Below are 23,235 nucleotides of genomic sequence, written 5' to 3'. Positions count from 1 at the left end.
TCGAATTTCACATGTTTGGGAGTTTCGGGGAGTTTAAAAAAAACTTACATGAATTCGAAATTCGACAAATTCAAAAGTGTGCGAAATGTCTATAGTTTGCCTAGCCTTAATCCAAAATGTTATTAGAATTTAGTGAGCGATCTATCTATCAGGTATGAACCAAACAAATGATTCCTGTATTGTGTGTATTGGAGGCTGAAGTTCCTAGAAACAAGCGGTTTTGTAGAGATGCTAGGTATCTCATGAATATTGGAGGAGGCAAGCTGGGATGAATAGATGTTTGACATTTGACACTACAATATAAATATCTGATCATTGTAAAAAAAAAAAAAAAAAGTAGAGCTCTCTGTATCTGTATCAATTATGCAGTTGACTGTCAGTGCATCAATTATAAAGCCATAAGAAACCTTACTGATTAAATGCTTTCAGGTTTCTATGTTATTTATCAAGCCTCAATCCCACATGAGGGAACACTGAAATACTTTGATAATAAGGCATCAAACACCTTGAGTCACTCTTTAGTTTTTTATATTTGGTTATAGAATATTTAATACAAGAGTGATACTCAGAGTTCCCTGACCTGTATAACTCCTGCAGCCTTGTACCTTTATTTGGTCACATAACTCCTCAGTGATTTCTAATATCCTTATAATACACAAAAGCCATGAATATCTTAAATTATACCCTTATAAACGGTGAGTAGTGATGTCATTTTTGGCACATGACTCACTAAAACTTGTGTATTATAATAAATAAAGTACCCCTTGTTGTTGAAAAATGAGGATATTAGAAGTAACCTCGGAGTTCCATGACTCTGCCTTCAGCCTCGTGCTTTTATATGGTCATGGAACTCCTCTGTGACTTATAATATCCTTATATTTTACAATAGGGGGTATATTATTCACTATTTAATTTACAGTAGGGGAATCAATTATCCCTTATAATACTTTAGTGATACTTAAAGGGCAACTATTATGAAAATGAAAATTTTATACAAGCTTCCGTATACTGAAATAAGAAACTTTCTAAATCAATTATAAATTCGGCATTGTTTCTGAATTAATCAAGTTTATCTTCACTATCCCTCTCTCAGCATCTGTTTCTCTTCATTCTGCTCGCATGCAGGAGTTGGGTGTCAGATGAATGATCCAATATATCTCATAGGGAGGCTCCCTTTCCTAGCAGATGTATTAGAGCTCACTCAAATAACCGATTCTAGTACAATCAAAATCTAACAAAATAACTGCCTTTTGCAAAAAATGTGCATGAAGAGAGACAGGATTTCTGGTGATTTTAATAGAGTGATCTCTAATACATCTTCTAGGCAAAAGGAGCCCCCTATAAGATATATTGGATCATTCATATGACACCCAACTCCTGACTGAAGACAGAATGAGAATAAACAGATGCTGAGAGTGGGATAGTGAAGATAAACTTCAGAAACAGTACAGAATTTTTAATTGATTGTATTTAGAAAGTGTTTTATTCCAGTATGCTGAAGCTAATATTACATAGTTATTTTCGAGGTAGTTCCCCATATAACTCAACCTGCAGCCTTGTGCCTTTATATGGTCACAGAACCCCTCAGTGAGTTGTAATATCTTTATAATTTACATTAGGGGTGCATTATACCTTATAATACATTAGTGATACCAGGCACATTCCAGCTTGTAACGCCGCCTGAGGCTCATCTTGCCTAATGGCAGAAACGCCCCTGAGTGATACACATAGTTCCCTTATAACTCAGCCTGCAGCCTTGGGCCTTTATATGTTCACAGAACTCCTCAGTGATTTCTTATATCCTTATATTTTACATTTGGTCATCAATTAACCCTTATAAGTGTATGAGTGATACTCAGAGATCCCTGTATAACTCAGCATGCAGCCTTATGCCTTTATATGGTCACAGAACTCCTCAGTGACTTCAAATATCCTTATAATTTACAGTAGGGATATATTATCCCTTATAATACATGAGTGATATTCAGTGTTTTCCTGAATAACAGCATACAGCGTTGTGCCCAATACCATAAGGAGTACATTATCCATTGTGCTCCATATATATTCCAATATTACAGGACTTAGATAATGGGCTGAGAGTCATAGCTCCAGTGTCAGTTTGTCCAGCCACAAATATAATATCCAGTGAGCCAAGACATGATTGAGGTCCTCCTGTCTACCCAATAATTTTGCTTTTTATTCTTGTAATATTCTCAGTGGAGATACCCACTCCTGCTTACCTGTTTGAGTGATCCAGAGTCATGCAAGGGGTGGCACTAGATTCAAAGGTCCTGTTAAAGAAGCATGAAGTTCATCTCTTAAGGTTACATCTGTTGCTTCACCACTCTCCTCTGGCTATCCTATATAAGCAAATAGAGAAAGATCAATGTAAGAGAGAAGCAAACATTTTCCCCATGCTAAGTTTTAGTTTGCTACACTGTTCTGGAAAGTATCATGTCCTTTTATGAGTTCTGCAGTGCCTTTTCCACCCCATGTTTCAAATGTGGAGCAATTTTTGGCTTAAATTTCACCAAAAACTCTGAAAATGCCTATGTTTATTTGAAGTCTGCTGAATTATTTTGGTCATCTCAAGTCCTTGTGGTCAATGAGAACCAATACAACCTACAGGGTTGAAGTCATGGCAAAATGGTACCCCACTGACTCAGAAGACACTCATGCCAAGAATATGGGAGACTGTGTGCTGCACCCTGGAATAGTATAATTAACATGAAATGTTCTATGTAAAAAAAATACTCTTTACAGTTCTTCTTTGGGAAAATATGTAAGATAAAAGCAGGGTTTATATCATTATCAGGGCCGTCACGGGTGGGCGCCCCTAGGCTGTGCAATCCTAGCGCTTGCCCACACTACCTCCCCCGAGCGAGGAGCACAGAGGAGGACCAGGAGCACTGCTCGTCCCCAGTGCTCCCGAGAAAGTGGCCAGAGCGGCATGCGGCCCCTAATACTTTGCCACCCTAGGCCCGGGCTTCACCACAAATCCGGGCCTGATTATTATTATTGATAAAATAGAACAATTATTGAAAGAGGTTTTTATCCTTGATCTTCAATCTATACTAGACCCGATTTTACAGGTCTATTCCCATTTTTTTCAAAATAATATATACATGTATTTCCTTGTACTGGATTCAACAACATGTCTTTCGCTGCACTAATTTGCAGTTGCTGTTGGAAAGGGATAATCAGACATCTGTCGCCAGCACAGAATTTTTCTGTGAAAACAGCCCTAGCTCCTTATAATGTGCAGCACAACATAAAAAACTTAAATGAGATGTTGCGGCAACTGTTGCCAAGTCAGAAAGTCCCTCTTGGCAACAGATAGGGAGAGCACTCACAGCTCTGCCACCCTTAATCGGATTTGCCAATTAGTCATAAAAGGTGAAGCAACACATTCTGGAATATAATTATGACCTCGGCATTCAGAAGGCTATGGTAGATTGATTTAATTACTGGTTTAACTGTATTTGCTTTATCTAGGCTCAACTAAGCCCCATTTTATGTCAAAGCGAGACATTGTTTCACTTCATAATCAGTGCTAGGATACAAGATATTCTTCTGCTCCCAGTAACCATCTTGTGGGCCTGCTCACTAATTAATCTGAATGTACCTGTGAACAACAACGTTATAACGTTATATGGGTAAAGGGAAGTTTAAGTGCCACCCAGTTACGCAGCATGTCGGGTGGGGATTGGTGAAGCAGAAGTTTCAGGTGGTAGGCCAATGCCATGTACTGCCAATACACTGCCCTCTAGCTACTAGGTGTCCCCAGAGTGTGGTGCACAGGCATTCCCTATATATAACTCTTTTCTGATTTGGGCAGGAATTCACTAATACTGAAATAGTAATGCGTAGTGATGTGCGGGCTGGGCCTATACCCACGTATTGGGTGGGTTTGGGTCGACCTCGCTGTGCCATTTGTGGGGCTTGTTTAGATTTTCCGCTGCTCTCCTCACCTGCAACCTTAGACTGCCGACTTCTGGTTTTATAGGTATGTGTCTGCCTGCCCCTTTTCTGATGTCATCAGCGGGACAGGTCAGAGCAAGTTTATAAAAAGAAGAAGGAAGCCGGTGATGGCAGGTCCGGGTGCAGTTGAGCTTTTCTAGACCCGCACATTACTAACAGCAACCATCCAGTATTTCGCTTTCATTAGTCTTGCTTACGTTATTTAAACAATCTGTATTGTATATTGGTGCGACTAATTGGCCAGTTGCAACTGTTGTCAACATACTTTTTGCCATATAGTGCTAATTACTTGCTATTGGTTACAACTCTGGTGCAAGATTATAGTTTTATTATAAATTCTCCCCATTGATCTGCACCTTTCTCATGTGGCTCAAAGCAGGATCTGCTCCCCCCCCCCACTTTCTTGTAAATAAGTTCTGCCATTGGTTAAAAAGAAACATGAGCACAAGATTAATAACTGGTCAACAAAAGATGCCAAAGGGCCAAATATGCAGCATCTATACACATTACACTATATTTATACATTAGCCTCAGACAATTTTATCTTTGGGACAGGGGCATTGATCCAAACTAAGTTATAATTAATACTTATTGGAAGCAAAACCAGCTGTTTAAAAGATTTTCTAGTAGACTTATGGTATGGAGATCCAAATTATCCCTTATCAGGAAAACCCCAGGTCATTCAATAACCCATATACACCCAAAAACATTTTCTATATATGGACAGAGAACGAACTCTTGTTTTCCTAGCCATTAATCCTGAATGTTAAAATAGGTTGCTGTAACAGTTTGTCATGTGAGAACCAGACAGTTTTATGAGACACTCTAAAACTGGGTAACTAGCAGCATTTGCAGCACAGTGTAAATTGTTTTTCCTCAACCCAACATGTTTTCCTATTGTCAACAGCCCAGCCATTTTTTCAGCAACTCACAACAAACAAAAAAAAAAATATAACACAACATAAATATTCGGTGGAGTAGAAAAAAAAATAAAGACTATTTAAAACAGATTTTTAAATACCCACTACAGTTTAGTTTAATTATCATATAGTCAGTAGTTTCCCTTTAATTATACCAAGGAAGGATAAACATCTTACATTGTAAAAAACATTTTAACACATACAGCCCCCAGCATACTCCAGGCTATTATGAAGACATAATGGGAACAAATGTATGAGCAAAAGAGAACTCCTGAATAAAAATATCTAACCAACAGATCATTTACAATGTATATCCTTATAAATTGGCATATACATATCAATATGTGTTGCCCTTTTACATCTGTTACTTTGTGCCACCATTTTGTCTGGTTCTCTGTGTTACTGACTGATAAATAATAAAGGTTCTGTAACAGGAAGTAGTATGAGAGTAAAGACATCGCTCTGTTCATTCGGTAGCTGATATAACCTAGTTGTGTGCGTTCCCTTTGTGTATGAGCTCAGTGCCTCAAAACAGCCAGATGGGCAGACTTCGAGTCTCATTATGGGATTATCCAATGGCACATGATATAAGAAAAAATATATTTTTCATATATTTTTTTTACAAATGACCTGTGTTATGAGATATATTTTGATACTGAACTGTAATGTTCAGTGGGTATAGTTTCCTCTTTAAAGGAGAAGAAAAGGCCTATTTACTTGGGGTGCCAAAAGGTAGGCACCCCCAAGTGATTGTATTGACTTACCTGAAACCCCGGGCCAGTGCTCCTATCAGCAGAGAACTGAAGCAGTACTGGGGTTCTTCCAGCAAGCACGACAGGGCTTCCTTCTTCCTCTTTGTTCAAATTTCCCGGGGCAGGCGCATGCGCAGTAGAATAAAATGGTTGACTTCTCTGTTAAAGTTCAGCCTTTCGCGCTACTGCTCGAAGAAAGAAGAAGCCAGAAGCCGAACAATCTGTGGTGCTCGCTTGAAGAACCCCCGGACCGGGGGTTTTAGGTAAGTATATACAATCACTTGAGGGTGCCTAACTTTTGTCACCCCCAAATAAATACAGCCTTTCCTACACCTTTAGAGACCTCCTCATTGCTTGGAAAAGCCAAAACAAACATAAGGGACAATTTTTATTCCTCAGCTGAGTAAGATCGAGCAGAATTCTTAGCTGAGCAACACCAAAATATACCCACACAAAGCTGATATATCTACAGTAAGACCCACCACATCAGCAAGAACACTTCACACTGAGCCTCTGGCTTCCATCCAACCAAGAGAAAGCTTTATGACTTGCACTTCTGGCCTAAGATCTTTTTGATGACAGATAATATTTGGGAATCCTTCATTCAGCTGAGCCGAGTCCTTTTCTTTTTTGTTCTCGCACACTGAAAAAACATGTGATTCCTATGTAAACACTGTCTTTGCGTAGCAACCCTTAAACCTGCACAAAGAAATCTCCATGGCGACAACAACAAATGGAAACAAACACATTTATTTTATTATATACGATACATATATATATCTCTATATGTTTGGAAGCACTGCTCAGTTTTACAGGGTGATGGGGCTGCTATTATTACATTTGCTTGGCATCTCGTCTTCTTAAAAAGAAGAGATGGCAACAGTGTATAGCAAGCGAATGCAAGACTAATATAGGCCTAGATTACCCAGTATCCTATTCAGTTGCACCCTATGAGATGCTAAATTTTGCACTGTGACCCAGTGAAATTTGCACCTAGGTCCAGAGAAATATGCTCCCATATTGGATCGCTGTTACTTGACATGTATATCTAGTTGTGATTTCCTCGGCAGCTCTGTATACAGGAGCAGCAGGCAGTGGTCACATTCACTGGCACTTCATTTTAAAATTTACAAGCTAGGATTGCGGGGAGTGCAATGGCCCTAAATAAATAACTCCCATGTGCCTAACAGCGAGGTGCTCTGCTCCATTTGCAGAGTACAGGTGCAGAAATAAGTCATTATTGCTGCAAAATTGTGGCCCTTATTGCACTTGCACCTTCAGAAATGGGTCCTTATGCTGCAATGAAAACATAATAAAGGAGTAACTATAGGATTGTCACCTGCCCAGTTTTGAATGGGACAGCCTGTATTTCAATGGGCTGTTTGGTTTAAAACCTCCTAGTCGGTTTTAAGGTATGAAAAACAGAAAATTCTGTTCAGCCATGCGGGTTGTGATGTTACTGGCCACCCAGGCAACCTGGCACGCGCACATGCACAGTTGGACTTGAGAATGGACTCGCAATGCCAATGCGCAAATAGATGCCAGCCAGACCCCGGACTGGGTGTAGGAGGCAGAGAAGGTACGTGCCTAGCGCCCCCCAGCTTTGTGCCCTAGGCATGTGCCTACTCTGCCTACCCCTAGTCCCAGCCCTGCTGGCTGCCCTTAATGTCATGGCTCTGTCCCCAACAACACCAGTCCACCTCTTTTGTCCAGCTTGTGCTGTCAGTAAAGGTAGCAGCTCTGTAAGGGGTAGACAGTAAAGGCAAGAGCCTTTGTGCACCTGGATAGGATAGACATGCAGAGACTGGCAGTAGAGAGGGAGCAATGGATGTGCAAGCCAGGTGGGGGGGGGGGTAATCAGGCAAGGTCATTCCACCTAATGGAAATTTGGCCTTTCTAGTGCAGACAGAAAAATTGCCCTCTCTGCAACAGTGCTGGCACCCCCCCCCCCCCGACCCAAAAGAGGTAAGCACAGGACAGGTTAGCATAGAGTAAGCTTAAGACAGGAAAGAGGGGGTGCCATCATGGCTGCTGAAACACCCCTGGGGACAGGAGTTTGGTGGCTAGATGGGATTTCCGAGTGGCAGGGGGTGAGTGAGCAATTGTGCATCAACTACTTGCCACCGCTCTGCAAAATTCTGTTCCCAGAGTTAATCACATAGTTAATAAAATGCTTCTAAACAAAAAAAAATATATATATCTGTACATCTTCCTCACAAACAAACAAAGCCTACATTTAAGAAAAAAAAAAAAAGGGTTTAATATATCGGTTTTGAAACCCCAAAACTGCTTTAGAACTATCAATATTTTAGATTGTAGCATACATTTCACATTATTAAAAAGGGGTTATTGGGACCCAAAATAAGAATATGTGGTTTAGCAGTAATCTATTCTCGACAATTTTTTATTGGTCTTCAGTTTTCATTTTGTATTTGTTATTGTTCTTCTTATTTTGTATTGCTTATCTTTCACAGTCATTTCACATTTTTAATGTATTAGAATAAAACTGACTACATTATGCTACATTATGCTTACAGGTAATTTTATTATAAACTTCCCCTTCAAAGCTTTCACGTTAACTGGGCCATCTGAGACTTCTTTTAACCTTTATTTCCATTCAATATAAACACTGATGTGATAAATAAGTGTACATGCCATCAGCACACAAGAGGCAGAGCTCAATGAAAAAGTAATTACAGCTTTACTTATCAGAGAACAGTTGGATCTACTTCAAATTCAATTGATTTAAACTGTACACAGAGCAACTGATCGAACAACAAGAGTTCAGAAGCAGTACTGCTGATGTGCATAGTTGCCTGGACCTGCCAAATGTATGTACATAACCTCATCTTCCCGTAAGTTGCACTTTCCCGTTCTTATTTCTTGTTGCTCCTGTCAGTTACAAAGGGCTCCTGGATCTGGAGATTTGGAAGAGCTAAGCACTTAATTGAAAGTGTTTGCTCTAGTTGTCTAGTAGTTTATAGCAAACAATCAGACATATGCATTCAGATAACCAGCTTATGGTTATTATTGGTACTAGACCTGATACAAATTATGTGACTTTTATTACATTGCACCCTTAATAAAACTTAATACCCACACCTACAAAATGAGACACTGGTTATAGAACTAGTGAGTGCACCTTTTTTCCCCAGGAGTTTAGTTGTGGTGAACAGTAGTCAGGCAAAAGTACTCAGGACTGTCTAGGGTTGCACCATTCTGATGGACTGGTTGGGAGAAGATGTGGTCAATTGGGGTGGGGATGGACAGATTGCTAACTTCATGGGGCAGGGAATGTGCGGGTCTTTGATGATCGAGGTGCGGGAAAGGCGGATGAGGGGAGGTCAGAGAATTCAAAACAGTTGAGGGAGGGGAGGAATAACGGGCAGGTGGCAAGCCAAGGGCTGTCCAGTTTTGATTGCTACTATGTATAATGGTGGTTGTAGTACATGTATTGGATCAGTTATCCAGAATGCTCAGGACCTGGGTTTTTCCAGATAACGGATCTTCCCGTAATTTGGACCTTCATCGCTTAAGTCTACTAGAAAACCTTGTAAACATTAATAAACCCAATAGGCTGGTTTTGCTTTCAATAATAATGAATTATATGTTAGTTGGGATCAAGTACAAGCTACTGTTTTATTATTACAGCGAGAGGAAGGAAGGAAATAATTTTTTAAAAACATGGTTTATTTGATTATAATGGGGTCTATGGGAGTCTGCCTTTCCGTAATTTGAAGCTTTCTGGATAATGGATCCCATACCTGTATCTAGCTATTATCTCTTTCTTTATCTCTCTCTCTCTTTCTATCTATCATATCTCTCTCTATTTTGATTTGGTTATATCATGAGCATATACTGTTAAAGGGGATCTAAACACAACCATAATGCTGTCCCACTGCACCCCCTAGTTCTCTATAGAAGTTGCTTAATGTTTTACTGATGGAAAGTTAAAATGTTTATGAGATAGCAAGATGACAGAGGTAGAAGGCAGGGCTATAGCTATGCTTTTATATTTGCAATTATGCTTGGGTAACCAACTTTAATGAGCAGAGATATGTCATGCAAGAATATTATGGAGTGTATACAGTTTTATTCTTAAGATAATAAAGGCAGGGTACTACTTCCGATAAACAGAAGGCTATTTTTGCCTCCAGTTCTCTCTGATAGATTGACAGCAGTTCTCTCTGATAGATTGACAATGCTATGAATTTAATTGAGACATTAAAACCCCAAAGTAACAGGTACATCCACTTACTAAAATGTAAAAGAGTCAGCTGCAAATCTAACTGCCTCCTAAAATCTATCTTAGTAGAATCCAAAATCAGGTTGTACCTCTTGCATCATGTAGAGAATAAGAATAAAAACCTACATGCAGAACGCTGTGCCAGCATAAATAATTATCTCACTCTGAATAAAACCAAAATTGTCCCCACAGGAATTTTATATGCAGTGGTTTTGTAAAAAGAAAAAGTAAAACACTCATTAAAATGACAACATAATTACAAATAAAGTTGGCTTTGCATTTAAAACTGTTACTGTCTATACAAAATGTAGATGAAATGGGTATATACTGTTATTCAGACTTTATGGATACTTGTTCCTCAATATGTGATCGTGATACTAGAATATTCTAGAACAATGGTCTAAATGTCCATTGGAGATCCAATATAAGCTCAGGGTCCCCCTTAGGTCATGACAAGGTTACAGAAATAGAAGACCATTGCTGTACCAGCCATAAATCAATAATTTCAAGAATATCTAGTGGAGAAAATAAGCATTCAACTCTCAGATCTCATCCCAACTGACCTAGCTGGGTGGTATCTAAAAAAAACACAAGAGATTATGGTGAAATCTAGAGGTGGGCGAATCTGGGCCATTCACTTGCCGGAAAATTAGCAATTTACCGAAATATTCGCGAAACAGTGAAAGATTTGCAAAACGCATTGAAGTCAATGGGTCTCAAAATAACTTTGACAAGCGTCCTTTTTATACGCGCTACTATTTTGTGCAAATGCATCAAAGTCAATGGGCGTCCGAATCATTTTGATGCGCTCCTATTTTATGCCCGCAACCAATTTTTTGCGCGTGACTATTCTGACAATTTTTTTTTGCAGTAGATTTTCAGCGAATTTCTGTTGCAGTTTCGCAGTTGTATTGCCTGGCGCCGAAACACGTAAATTCTTGCCTGCCTAATTTATTTGCCCGTCACTAGTGAAATCCCACCCTAAAAAGCCTTGAGGCTGTCACACACACACCCCCGCATCATTCCTCTAGCCCCACAGTTTTAAAACCCCTGCTCTAGAACATTAGCACTGCCTCTTTTGATTGACCTAAAGCCTAACCAGTGTCTAACTGGCCCACCGGGATACCAGGAAAAGGCCAGTGGGCCCAGGTGTCAGTGGGCCCTCGTGCTGCTAAACATTTGGCCTATTTCATGGCCATTCCTCATATTTATGAGAACAAAAAGGCTAAATAGTTGGAAAAATAGAGTATAGTAGATAAAGAAAAGAGACTAGGAGAATAGAGGTTGGGTGAGGAGAGGAAGAATGGGCCCCTAGTCTACGATTAATTGGTGGGACCCTGGTCTAAGATTAATTGGTGGGCCCCTGGTGTCCCAGTCCGACACTGAGTCTAACTGATATTATACCTCCAAACCTGGTTTGATCGGTTGGTTGAAAATTCCCAATGACAGTTCTTGCACGGCCAGCCTGCTGGACTAGCCTGCTGGATATCAAAAGATACGTAATCATAGGTACTAGTGTGAAAGAACCGTTACAGCTACAGTATTTAAACTTAATTGAAGGAAATTAGGTCCAGGTTAACCTTACATAAGGTCTTTCTCTGGATTCAAAACTAAAAACATTAACCCTTAACAATTAGGAAAGCTACCACTACAAAATATGTGTCTTTATCGCCTCTAAATGTCAAATGAACGAGGAAGATTTAAAAAATAAATGCATATCAGTTATAATAAAATTTAAAGTTTACAAAATGTTACAAAATTGTTACAATTTAATTATAAAAGTAACTGACATATTAAACATTTAAATCTGCATTATACGCTGTAACGCTTCTTTCACACTAGTGCCTATGATTACATATATTTTGATACAAAACGTGTCAGGATGTGTATCTTTTAACATGATGGAATAAAGCTTTGAGTTTTTACCTCAACCGACTTGGCTGCAGGAGTGCGTGTACTATTATTTGTGATGAATTATATTGCCTAAGCTACGGGTTCGGGGCACGGCACCCGGGCCATTCAGCAGATGCGGTGAGTGCAAGTTCCGCTGACTTTCATATTCCTAAAGGTTTAAGTGGTCATCTTTCAAGTGTCGGACCTGGGGTTTGCACACCCAGGTCAATTTTCCTACTTGGTGACCTTTAATCCAGTAGTTTTTCCGGCACTGCACGTTTTAAGCACAACTATAGCTTGGTGCCATTGATCATTATTAAGTAGTCATTAAGAGAGATTGGAGCCAGCCGAATTTTTATTTATGTCACTATAAATAAAAGAAGTCAAAGTACATGTAACCCCTTTCAGATTTCTTCCCATTGATGTAAACATCAATTGCTGCATGATGATCTTCACAGGTGATTATCAAGCAGAAATGTTTGTTCAAATAGACTTGAGGGCTCTATTCTAAACAATATCAGTAAAGCACGACTTGCAGCTCATTGAAAAATTACAGATATGTACACTAGGGAAAGTCATGTGCTCGCCACCAACAGCAGCTAAGCAGTAAAAGAGGAAGCTCTTCACAAGGATAATAAATGCTGCTAATAACAATCACGAGATCTACATATAAATGAAAGATTCATGACAGTGCAAAGAAATCAATACACACAATCAATAATAGAAGCTATTAAAGTTATAATTAGATGATACATTACAGTAACTGTCAATAGATGCCACAAAGTATCTTTGATGAGTACCGGTATGTATACCAATGGCAAACAAAATGAATTTGCCTTACTCCCCATTCGTCAAAAGAAAAAACTTCATATAACAGCATGGTTACTCTCCCCAAATCTTTAACGCAGACAATTCAAGCCTAAATACAGCATTTAGAGAACCCACAGTCTCAATAAGCTATGACATCTAGCCAATAATTGGCAGGTCAGCCTGGCTATGCCTTTTGGTGTAGTCCTTGTAGTCAAGATAAGAATTGACTTGGATGGATAAATCCAAGATTTAAAGGAACAGCAACATCAAAAAATTAAAGTGTTTTAAAAGGAATGACAATATAATGTATTGTTGCCTCCATGGTGTGTTTGCTTTTAAAAAGCTATTGTAGTTTATACAAACAAGTTGCTGTAGCTATGGGGACAGCCATTCAAGCACAGGATAAGATAACAGATAAGTTCTGTAGAATCCCATTGTATACTACAGAGCGTATCTGTTATCTGCTGTGGCTTTTTCAGCTTTGAATGGCTGCCCCCATGACTACACAGAATCTTGTTTATATAAACTATAGTTGTGTTTCTGAATCAAACTCACCAGTTTTACCTGTGCAGCACAACAATACATTATATTTGCATTACTTTAAAACACTTACATTTTTTGGTGTTACTGTTCCTTTAACTTGCTTCCAGGAGGCCTGAGAGTAAATAATTTGTCTGGACCACCCATCCTTTTCTGTTACACTCATATCAGATTCATTTAAGGGGCCTGAGGTGTTGGTGCTGCCCATCAAGGTATATAACTTGTGGTCTCAGAGTATTTTAAGGTTTCTGGTAAGCATTTTTTACAGTATGAAGTATAAAACGTTTTCCTGTCCATCTTTCACAGTGCCTCTGTATAAAAAGACATATTTCCAAAATGATCAGTGCACCAGGTCTCTGGATTGCAAATCTGTTGCATTGTTGTTCACACCCTTGGGCAAAAAGGTATGTTCTATATTAGCAAAACCAAACACAATCCAACATACAGTCTCTTTGCTAATGTGTGTTAGCATTCAGAAGTGGTTTTAAACTTTAGCACCCTACCAATCATTTTATTTCATAGCAGGTTGATAAATCTAACCCTAAATATATTAAGAAAGAGAAATCTCTGCAGAACTAGAAGAAAATCCTTACAAAAAAGGAAACTGTGCCATGAAAATGTGTATACCTTTCATTATCATCCGAAAATGATTTATCTCTGGTGACTTATTCTTCTGTTCCAAACTATAAAAGAATACTGTTTGGATTGTGACATTTGAGGGCATTTATTCTCCTGTGTTTAACAAAAAATGGTCTCCTGTTAGAAATGCTACTGGTGATTATACTTTTGTTTTATGGACTCCACAGAAGATGTTTAGAATTACTCTCCTGTTTTTGAGATGCATGATATACCATGCTCATAACAAGAGTTAAATTATCCCAAAAAGAACTTTCATCACCATGGATGGGCGAAGGTATTTTTGCTTCAGCTTCATGACAGACACATTATAAACATGGGGCAGGGAGGACCTCAAAACATGTGATATAATACCCAGAACCACAAGGCAGCATAGTAGATAAAATAGTATATATTAATTGCTTAAACTGCAATCAGGTAAAATGTTAGTCCTTTAGATGTTTCTTGCCGATCACCTCACAGTCTCTCAGCTGCAAATAAATCTCCAAAAAATATGTGTAGCTCTCCAAGGAAATATACACAAAGGGGGATCAGCGCCTGTGGCAACAGAAATCAAGAAACCAACATAGCGTAATACGTTCGCTACAGAGAAAATGGGGGAGGGGGAATGGGCAACCCAGTGTTGTTGTAAGTTCTACTAGGTAAGTGCTCCCCTGGGTAAATTGCCTACTTACAAACTGCTTCTGCAGTAGTGCGCATATAAAGTGTGAAGCTTATGGGGGTGTGGATAAACCTCCTGGTTTATATTCTCTCCTGTGCATTAATCGTTCAAGTGCTTGAAGTATGGATACCTCCACCACTGAGTGAAATGCCTACTTACAAACCACTCCTGCAGTGGTACGCATATAAATGGTTTTCCTCACACTCCTTGTCGCGTCTTGCAGCTCTTTTGCAGACCCTCCAGTGCAAGGATGAGAGCCAGAAATAGTATAATACTGTTTATTCTAAAATACACTTAAAAACAAAAAGAATATGCACTCACATTTTCCTTCATAATAAAATCGCTTTAAATCAGTGTCTTTGTAGTTGCAAAGTCCCAGGAAAGGTCTGTTCGGCCGACTTCAGATCCTTGTTCTCTGGTGTTCAATTTTTATTCTCCTAACGCGTTTCACTGTTAAAACAGCTTCATCAGAGGCATAGATTATTCTAAAATGTTGTTCTCCCTTAAAAACCTATTTCGGTAGCGTCGTTCGTGACTTCCGTTCGTTACTTCCGGTTTATGCGTTCCACCTTTGCGTTCCAGCTGCTTCACTTCCGGTTTTTTGCGCAACTTTCGTTTGTTGTTGAAATTGTCACCGAAGTTTCACCGAATTTATATTTGTGTATGGGCATTCTCCTCTTTCTTTATTTAGATTGGATTGTCCATATACTTCTGTAGTGATTCAGACTACTATGTCTGTAAGCAGGTATCTTTTTTTCATTATATAGGGGCATTCGCTCAAAAACAATGTGGGAGTTTGTTACTCTGTGATGTGGGATTTGGTAAAGAAAACATTACAAGAGGAGAGTAAGTGGATCCACAAAATGCAAACCTTTTTTCCACAAGGGTTAAACATGGACATAAATTTAAGAGCATTTTTATAAAAAACACACAGGAGAACAATATATATTTATTTCATATTATGAAAAAATTTTAGGTGGGAATACACAATAGTTCAACAAACGACACTAAAATGTCTATGTACACATCACAGAGTAACAAAAATACTCAATATTAAAAAATAATGCACTAGCACTTTAAAATTACGTAACAATTAATGCACTAATTTCACAAGAGTTAATTTTTATATGTATAATGATAAAAAAATGTTTTTTTATATATATATGTATATTTTTATATGTATAACAAAAATTTATAGAAAAGGTAATGATCCTTTGTATATACTGCACTTAGCACTTTGGAATTGATATAATGTGTAAAAAGTAGAGGAACTACAACTCCCACATTGTTTTTGAGCGAATGCCCCTATATAATGAAAAAAAGATACCTGCTTACAGACATAGTAGTCTGAATCACTACAGAAGTATATGGACAATCCAATCTAAATAAAGAAAGAGGAGAATGCCCATACACAAATATAAATTCGGTGAAACTTCGGTGACAATTTCAACAACAAACGAAAGTTGCGCAAAAACCGGAAGTGAAGCAGCTGGAACGCAAAGGTGGAACGCATAAACCGGAAGTAACGAACGGAAGTCACGAACGACGCTACCGAAATAGGTTTTTAAGGGAGAACAACATTTTAGAATAATCTATGCCTCTGATGAAGCTGTTTTAACAGTGAAACGCGTTAGGAGAATAAAAATTGAACACCAGAGAACAAGGATCTGAAGTCGGCCGAACAGACCTTTCCTGGGACTTTGCAACTACAAAGACACTGATTTAAAGCGATTTTATTATGAAGGAAAATGTGAGTGCATATTCTTTTTGTTTTTAAGTGTATTTTAGAATAAACAGTATTATACTATTTCTGGCTCTCATCCTTGCACTGGAGGGTCTGCAAAAGAGCTGCAAGACGCGACAAGGAGTGTGAGGAAAACCATTTATATGCGTACCACTGCAGGAGTGGTTTGTAAGTAGGCATTTCACTCAGTGGTGGAGGTATCCATACTTCAAGCACTTGAACGATTAATGCACAGGAGAGAATATAAACCAGGAGGTTTATCCACACCCCCATAAGCTTCACACTTTATATGCGCACTACTGCAGAAGCAGTTTGTAAGTAGGCAATTTACCCAGGGGAGCACTTACCTAGTAGAACTTACAACAACACTGGGTTGCCCATTCCCCCTCCCCCATTTTCTCTGTAGCGAACGTATTACGCTATGTTGGTTTCTTGATTTCTGTTGCCACAGGCGCTGATCCCCCTTTGTGTATATTTCCTTGGAGAGCTACACATATTTTTTAGTAGATAAAATATAGGAAACATCTAAAGGGCAATAAATTGTATCCTATAACCAACAAGGAATGATGTCTGAGGCTTGGCCCTAGGACAAGGATGGCCTAATGATTGAATTGGGGATTATCGTAAACAACACGTATTTAGTGCCAACATATTCAGCACTGTGCATTAAAAAAACAGAACACTTTGCTTATTATAAGAGCTAAGCAAATCTTCGCTGCTCATCCCCGTTAATAGCACATGTAACCCCAACAGACAGCTACAGAACAGCAGCCCCCACCCATAGTCACGTCACACATACATAGTTACCCAAGTTGAGAAAGAAACGCATCCATCAAGTTCAACCTTTTATGTCTATAGAACCTGCCTAACTGCTAGATCCAGAGGAAGCATTCTCCAGTCATATTATTTAAGCCTCAGAACAATGTACTGCCTTGATTTAAAATGAAAAAAAAACCAGTGCCCCCATTCCTATGTGATTATCCCTGTGTACTTTTGCCAGAACCCCATCACATAAAATGACCCCCCCCCCTTTTCCTTATTGTCCACTGAAACTGTGCCAGCATTATTGCGGCTACATAACATATTAAACTAGGCTCCCCTTTCCGATTGCCACCCCTGATCCTATGCCAGTACAGCCACATTAAATATTTATTTATCCCCCATTTTCAGTCCCTTCTACCTATGCCAGCAACCAGCCCATGAAAATGTAACCAGGCCCCCCTGAACCTGTGCCAGCACTAGTGCAGCCAAATAAAAATGTTTGCTAGCTACTCCCCTTCCTTATTGCCCTCCCAAACCTGTGCCAGCACCAAACCACATAACATTTTTATTAGACGCCACGCCAAACCTGTGCCAGCACCAATGCAGCCATGATAAATATGTTTTCTGCCCCTGACATATTGTATATGTGCAAAAAAAATAGTAAAACTATAGTCTATGCAAGGTCTTTTTTCCATTACATATCTAGCACTACATTGACAACTACCATCTCTTTGTCTTCAACAGAAATGCTTCCAGGCTTTAAAAGTTATTTTGTAGATAGCTTCTGTACTGTGGGACTGAAGGCATATACCCTAACTGCCAAAATATTAGGACAGCCTTATAAAATACAGTAGATTCATCTAATACTAAATTGACATGTAGGGGATGTGAAGACATTAGCCTTCTCCTACTCTAAGTATAACCCATGCCCTGTGGAAAATGCATTTTCGTGGCTGTTATGGATATCCATAATCTATAAAAATGAAAGGTTCGCATTGTCCTCTTTGGACTCTTTAGTGGAATCTTTAGGTAGGTTGGACACTTTAGTGGAAGGTGGGGAAAGAGATGCTATGAATGTAGGCTTTCATTTAGAGCTCCTGGTATACCCACAATCCAGGGGTGTGAGATAGACAATGTGAGCTAATTAGATCAGTTTTGTGCTCCACCGAGGAAACTGTAATGTGGGGTAGCTGCTCAGACTTTATTGACTCTAGTGGGAACCACTAGTGCCCAATTATTCTGAAAGTTTGTATGAGATTTACAGTTCATACTGGAGACTAGTGATCTGAGAGCCGGCCTAAACCTGCCCGACGTGCGGGTAAACCCGCGGGTTTTGGTTCGTCTCCCACATCTCTAGTCTCTAGTATGAACTGTAAATCTCATAGAAACTTTCAGAATAATTGGGCACTAGCTCCTACACAAAATCGTTGGCCTAGCACTGTCAGCTTCTAGCCCCTAAATGTATAGACTTGCGCTGTTCTATAAATAGAGGGGGTCCGGGCCAGATACGGGTTGGGAGGGAGTGGGTTAGGGTCGTGTACGGATGGAGAATTTCTCGACCCGCACACCACTACTGGGGACCTATTACCTCCACTATTCTGAGAGGGCCTAATCACATATAGCAATCCTCTAGCTAAGCAGCATCAACAGTTATTATACACCCATGTCCATATTTCAGCAGATGCATTTATTCAACCTGATACCTGTGTCAGTTTGTCAGAACATGTATGACGGCATTGAGCCATCTGTGCACAATCATCTGTCCCAGTACTGACTCCGCTATGCAAATCACTTGCAAGTAAGAAAGCATTCCAACTATTATTTTCTGCACTGGAACGAATCGTTCCGGTGTGTGGAAAATAGATAAATCCGAACACGAAAAATTATCCGCGTTTGATAAATCAACCCCCAGGTGTTCTGGGTAACACTGTTGCATGCATTCCAACATGTATTTATTATATTAAAGGGTAGCCTGGAACCAAGTCTGTTGCTAAGTTGCCAATAGACCCACTTTAAATTTCCACAACTAGAGGTAAGCATTAAAAATAGGACCATTGTGATAATCATTGCACATTCCTCTCCCAATGTACTTGGGGCTCAGCAGTCTTTGTTACATACGTAATCCAATCTCACTTCTACTCCAAGTCTCTTTGGAACCACAATTCTGTGCTGTTACTGTTGGATATTCAGTAGAACAATCAATGCAGAATTAATTCAGTATATCCTTAAAGTCAACACTGGGTGCTCATAGTTAACTATTATTTGCTCTCTTGTTTGTGTTTATTTTCTTTCCTATATTATTCTTGCTTTCCTCAGGGAAACATTTCCATGGAAACAAGGCTTGTGGATCACAGCTATCGCTGGCTATATAGTCGCATCAGTATGCTGGAAAGTCACACATTCTACAAAAATGTCATGATACATCTCCATGGAATTGTCACCAGCAAGGCTGCCATACTGTGCTGTCTCCCCATCAATCTCCCCATCTCCGATCAATAAATCTCATTTCTAATGCTGTTTCTGAGTGTCATCCAAGCCCTCCTCTTGGCTACATTTGATATTATGGGCAAGATGGTAAATTGCTTTCAAGCGTGGTGACAGTATTAATTAGAATATACATGTTGAATAAATCATGGCTATTCTAAATTATGCTACATTTTCAAAGGAAACTCTTAGGTCCAGGCAGCTTCATCTATTCCTACTGCTTTTTAAGACCAATTCTATGCTAAATATATGTATCTACAACTGTATATCAATCATCTATATCTATCTGGTTTAATCTGTAGTTCTCCTTTAAAGGGTTATTTTGTTAACATTGGAGTTAACTTTTAATTTGATGTAGAGAGTGATATTCTGAGAATTTTCAATTGGTTTTCATGTTTTATTATTTGTGGAGTTGTTTAACTTTTTATTCAGCAGCTCTCTGTTCTGCAATTTCAGCAGTCTGGTTGCTAGAATCCAAATTACCCTAGCAACCATGCATTGGTTGGAATATGAATAGGAGAGGCCTGAATAGAAAGATGAGTAATAAAAATTAGCTATAACAATACATTTGTAACTTTACAGAGCATTTTGACTATGAAGATTTTCATTCATCCAGGTCATGGTATATCTAATATAGGTAAATCTAAAAACAACTGGACTTGCTGAGTAATCAATGAAGACGTTACAGAGCATTTGTTTTTTGAATGGAGTCCAAAGAAGGCAAATAATTAAACTATAAAAAAAATTAAGGCCAGCAGTTAACGACCCACATGAAAGGAGAACAGAAAGGCTAAATAACGGGAACAGGATTGTGATGGGGGGAGTTTTCAAGGCAATCCCTGATCCATCCCTGATGTTGTTGGACTACAGCTTCTAGCATGCTTTAACTCTTGATAATACATGTTGCATTATTCTGGCAATTGCAGGGTTATATCACCTTTAAATCACGTCCTTAGTGAACTATCATTCTCCCAAATCCCTTTCTCTTCCAAAAGGGTTAACTCAGCTCTAATTGCCATAGATGAGAACGACTTTCCAAATGCTGGAGTCTCATTTTAATCAGCAATTACCATTTATTTTGATCTTTCTAAAAACCATATACGATTGAGGTCCATTAAAAAAACTTATGATTAGGTTTATGCTTGTTTTATTCATTTATACTGGTTAGTTAAATGGGTCAAAAACTGCAGAGGAAATTGATTTGGACTGAGAATTACATATGCGATACAATCTCTCTCTTTCACTTGTGAATATGTTAATCCGCCACTGAAATAAATGATTAGATGCTTTTAAGTTAATATAATTTTTAGTTGAAATGCGTTGCTTGCGTATGAGAGAAATCAGCACTGAACAAAGAGCAGTTAGTCCTGTCAGTGGAGAATTATTAACATCGGTGCTATTATAGATTGGACCCATAGATTTTTTTCCCTAACAAAAAATCTGTTTTTTAATTGATCAATCTAGTATAAATCAGAAAATGAAAGCAAACATCTGATTGGTCGGTAAGGCATACAGCAGTTTGTCTATGAAGGTTTTCATTCATCCAGGTCGTGGTATATCTAGTAGACGTAAATCTAGCAAGTCCGGTTGCTCTAGATTTACTTCTACCAGACATATACCAGTGAGCTTAACAAGTTCATACTTCCCACGCTCTTACAGGGATTGACAGGTTTCCATTCTGGATACAATTAGAAAAGAAAAAACTGCAGCACCTCTTAGTTGCAAAATGTGAAAGTTTGTGTTTATTGGTCAGTAACCAACAGGCAACGTTTCTTGCCTAGTCTTGCCCTTTCTCAAGCCTTCAAGCTTTCTGGATAATGAGTTTCCAGATAACATCCCATTCCTGTATATAGAATATAAACCTCCCAATACAATGTTAATTACTTATTTATTTAGATTCACGTTACATGGCAGACTTAAATGAGCTTCTATGACGATTTGCAAATCATATTAACTTAAACTATTAAAAGGAAAATGATTTAGCAGTTCAGCTCCTAGTGGTATAAACTGTAACACAAAAATATACCTGAATTTAAATTAACCCTGCAGTGGTGTAAATAGAATGCGTTGGGGGGCCCCCCTGCAAAAAAATCTTTGATCCCCATCCTCCCGCAGCTTCCTGCCCTGCCTCTCTCCTGCCCATGTCCCACCCTGACTCTGCCCATTCCCGCCCTACTTGCTTCCCCCTTCCTCACCAGTAAGAGAGCAGCTGGGGAGGAGGGTTTTATTTTTAACAGAGGGAATATAGAGGAAACAGACCCCACAGTCCAGGCTCCCTGTTCCCTGTAACTGTGGGGTCTGCTTACTTATAGTTACGCTGTCTTCATCATATACATGAAGATAATTCCTCTCTCCGTCCCTGGCCTATTGACGAAGGAAACAGCTATTTCCATGATAATGATCCAGTCCAGATATTTACAAGAAGGTTATATACAGTAGCAGTACACGCAGAGATGCCTGTAGCACCTATTAACCAATCAGGGCTTCGCTTTCAATTTCTTAATTGAACAACAAATGTAACTGCTAACTACTGATTGGAAGCTACAATTAATGGAACTAGAACACACTCTCTTTAAATGCTGTGCCAATAAAAGATTAAAAACTCAGAGCCACAGCAAAAAATATTCCTCACTGGCAAACAGTCGATGCTTCTGGAGTTGTGAGTCCCAGATTTAAAGCCAATACAGAATCTTATCATCTGATTAAGACCCCCCCCCAGCTTTCAATCAAATTATGCTTTAAGCCTAAAAGGGTCCAAACCATCTGCCCCTCAACTGTATGGAAAAAAAAAAATTCTCTTTGGAAAAAAATGAAGATTGAGACAACAGTGAGCTATTTAGGCCAGCTGTGCAGAAATATCCCTTTATATAATTACCGTTACACATTAATTGTGCCATTTCAGATTATGTACAGTATGCTCTGCTCAACGAGCCTGGGTCTCTATACAAGCTTGTCATATGGCATTCTCCTTCACAGAAACCAGAGGCACATTAAATAGGTTTCTTCTCGGAACTATAAAAGGCAAATTTAGTTCCCTGTATCTTAATCACAGGAAAGATTCCGTTCCCTGTACCTTAATCACAGGAAAGATATGTATTTATGAGACTGGCGCACTCATTTTAAGATACTAGTGTCACAATCATTTGTGCAGTGAAACAAAAATTATATACTTTTTCTCAAGATTTAGCTGCGAGGCCACAGTCCTAGTAATACCAAAAGCTAGACCAGTGACCCATCTGAACCTGTACCAGCAACTTCACTTACCTAAACCTGCCTGACATTTAGGTATCAGCACATCACTAATGGATGCAGTCACAGATGGAGTTGGGGATGGAGTCTCTGCGGGGGTATATTAGTCAAAAGCCTACGAGATGGATTTCGTTTTTTTTTTTAACATGCCATATGAAATCTTATGGACTATGGTTGGTGGATTAGAACCAAAAAAAAAAAGCGAGGAATCAGCACACAAGGCAGATAAAAGGGGACCGAGTCCTTTGTTTTTATTGTGTCAAATGATCAAACAACATTTCGGAGGCATACCCCTTCGTCAGGTGATACACAACCATTTCCTACCAGTGTTCAGTGTCGGACTGGCCCACCAGGAAAACTCCCGGTGGGTCCAGGTGTCAGTGGACCCTCATGCTGCTAAACATTTGGACTATTTCATGGTCATTCCTTATTTCTATGAGAAAAAAAGGCTTAATAAATGTAAGAATAGATTATAGTATGTAAAGAAAAGAGACTAGGAGAATAGAGGTTGAGTGAGGAGAGGAAGAAAATAGTACTGAGGGCGGACCCCTAGTTTG

At 39.1% G+C, this 23,235-nt stretch overlaps 1 protein-coding gene and 1 long non-coding RNA gene across 2 annotated transcripts in view; one reads left to right on the top strand and one right to left on the bottom strand.

Moving 5' to 3' along the window:
• Positions 1-23,235, bottom strand: part of kcna5.L (potassium channel, voltage gated shaker related subfamily A, member 5 L homeolog) — a 59,814-nt gene that overhangs the window by 6,240 nt on the left and 30,339 nt on the right. Inside the window, exon 2 of the mRNA XM_018251932.2 lies at positions 2,241-2,360. The gene's annotated coding sequence lies outside the window, so the exon portion shown is untranslated. The remainder of the gene's footprint in view (positions 1-2,240; positions 2,361-23,235) is intronic.
• LOC121401115 lies at positions 13,310-19,457 on the top strand. The gene is made up of 2 exons (XR_005966143.1): positions 13,310-13,546; positions 19,262-19,457. It is a non-coding gene; the product is annotated as an uncharacterized LOC121401115 (long non-coding RNA).

Source organism: Xenopus laevis, chromosome 3L, assembly GCF_017654675.1.
Source record: "Xenopus laevis strain J_2021 chromosome 3L, Xenopus_laevis_v10.1, whole genome shotgun sequence".
Lineage (NCBI taxonomy): Eukaryota > Metazoa > Chordata > Amphibia > Anura > Pipidae > Xenopus > Xenopus laevis.
This window is presented reverse-complemented; position numbering and strand designations above follow the sequence as displayed.